This window comes from Rattus rattus, chromosome 3 (assembly GCF_011064425.1).
Source record: "Rattus rattus isolate New Zealand chromosome 3, Rrattus_CSIRO_v1, whole genome shotgun sequence".
Taxonomy (NCBI): Eukaryota; Metazoa; Chordata; class Mammalia; order Rodentia; family Muridae; genus Rattus; species Rattus rattus.
In genome coordinates this window covers 84248900-84251377 of record NC_046156.1, presented here as the reverse complement: position 1 = coordinate 84251377, position 2478 = coordinate 84248900, and the positions used below count along the sequence as shown (strand labels likewise).

The following is a 2478-nucleotide window of genomic DNA, read 5'->3' as shown; positions in this document are numbered from 1 at the left end:
ATTAAAAAAGATGCCATTCATCACTTATTAATGTTTGCCATATACACATTTCAAGAATTTTGATTTGCCAACATTAAAGCTCTCCTTTACTATGCTAGAATTCAGTGTTGAAATAGAGAAAGAAAGTATGTATGAAGCACAAAGTGTGACTTTAGGTGTCCCAGTGCCACTTAAATCATGACTTTTTTTCTTGGGTCTGTCTTTTATTGGTTGCTCATTTTCTCAAACCCAACATTAAAAATGTCACCTGAGGTGGTAGTTCTAGGCAGAGGTGGAGGTGGGGAAGGAACAAGTGGTAGGATGTTGAGATAGGATGCGAACAACTTGACAGGCCCTTCACATGTAGTACCAGGCTAAAAGTCCAGCTACCAAGGCCATACTGGCAGCTAGAATGAGCTGTAAGTTAGGCTTCCTCAGCAAGGCCATGGAGGTCTGGAAAGGGCAGTTGCTGCCTCCCAGGGTTCCTTTGTCTGGCTGAGCAGCATTAAAGGGTCATTTACATACATCTCCCTACCCATCATGTATTGAGAGCCCATTCTTTAGGGTTTCTCTTACTGGTATGGAGCCTGCCTGGTCCAGTTCACTGAATATCTGCATATTATATTCAAAGGCTTTGTTGGCTTTCTCTACAACCTCTCTTTTGTCTTCAAATTCAGGTCCAAGGCATTCATTCTAGTGCGGTAGAACTGCTTGAATTGCTTAGCATTGTCCACATGCTCAAACAGGTAGAACTAGGTCCCTTCCCTCGTGAAGGGGCCCACTGGGTCTCCTTCTTCAGTACCTGGTCCCTGAAAGGTTTCCCCCATGTAAGTAGAATAAGTATGGGCCACCAGACGCTCTGGCTCATTCTGCCCTACATAGTGAATCTGATCCACATACTTCTGGGCAGCTTCAGAGCACTTCACTTTTTCCTCCCAGTTTTCACCAAAGAAGTACTCCATGTCCTTGATCAGTGCAATCCATTTCTTCCTCAAGGGCTGAGTATGTAAAGTGCAGTGGTGGCCAGCTTAAATAGCTCCTTCTTAATGTTTCCTTTCAAGAAGTCTTTGACAAACTGGGTATTTTCTGCCCGGTCATCTGCTTCCTTTGTCCCTTCCTTCAGAATATCAGAAAAGTCTGCTATTTTGGAATGGTTTTCCTTCTCTGATGCCATAGAGTTCTTCTCTGACTCATCTACCGCCTCCGCGGTCTCCACCTCTGAAGACATTTTTATTGAGTTGTCTGTGCTGCCTGTACTCTGGTCATCCAGTCTCTTCTTCAGTGACTCCCTCTGCACTGTTATAGCTGAGTGGGTGAGCGCGAGGACAGCAGGACATCAAGTCATGACATTTCAATGAATGATTTAAAAATGAAATTCTCAGTGGTTCAAAATAGATTCTTAAAGGTGAAGAGTTCCTTATGGATAACCAGTGCCAGTGACACATAGTGACATGGTTACTGAGGAAAACGTTTCAAAATTAAAAGAAAAAACATATTAAATGCATGATATAAACTATAAATTATAAAACTATCCAGATATTCAGAATGACAACACAGAATGTGGAGAAGTTCATTATTTGATATCAGTAGGATTTTAACTTTAGAGCACACTATGTAATTTTATTATGTGGCATATTTGGAGCAGGGGGGAGGTGGGTGGGTGGGGTCCCATGCTTAGTTTCCAAATCCTTGCATTCCTATGCTATACATTTAATCCAGGACCTTTCTCCATTTCAAAAAAGAGATCTACCACTGAGCTATGTATTCATTCATGTATACATCTGAAGTTCAAAATAGTCAATGGCAGTTATTGCCATAGTACATCTAAGTAATTGTTAACCCACAACTCAATGACTCAATTATTCTCTCTCTCTCCCTCCCTCCTTCCCTTCCTCTCTTCCTCTCTCCCTCCTGTCCCATCCTCCCTTTCTTTCTCTTGCACACACACACACACACACACACACACACACACACACACACACGCACGCACGCATGCACACACACACACACAGGCACAGCATTCCTTTATGAACAAAACTGTGTTAAAGTTTTATATTGTGACTATAAAGGGATTTTTGCTTGTTTTGTTTTGTTTTGAAAGGGTAGCAGAATGATCAGAATGCTAATAATTACATGTCACATTCACTCTTGGGATAAACCTTTCTATACTTGATTCATTAACTTCATTTTGTCTCTGGTGGTTTAAATGTCATATTTTCTCATCTCATAAAAGTAACTCTGCTTTTTCAATTACGAAAAACCTCTGACACAACTTCGAAGCCAAGGTGACTGGTGAATTAAAAATGGAACCAATTTGCTGGTATTTTTATGAAAGTTGTGATGGTCAAATTGACTGTGTATTCTCACTGATGCTTTAGCATAGCTGGTCCCAAACTCAGTACTGTCTCGAATAACCATAGGGATATTTAAAGACTATGAAAGACATTAGGAATTGGCTGTCTTTCTGATTCTCTTTGAACTGCAACTACCTGTCTGTCA

At 41.0% G+C, this 2478-nt stretch overlaps 1 pseudogene; it reads right to left on the bottom strand.

Moving 5' to 3' along the window:
* Positions 1-336: 336 nt before the first annotated feature.
* Positions 337-1237, bottom strand: LOC116895464 (annotated as a pseudogene).
* Positions 1238-2478: the final 1241 nt, after the last annotated feature.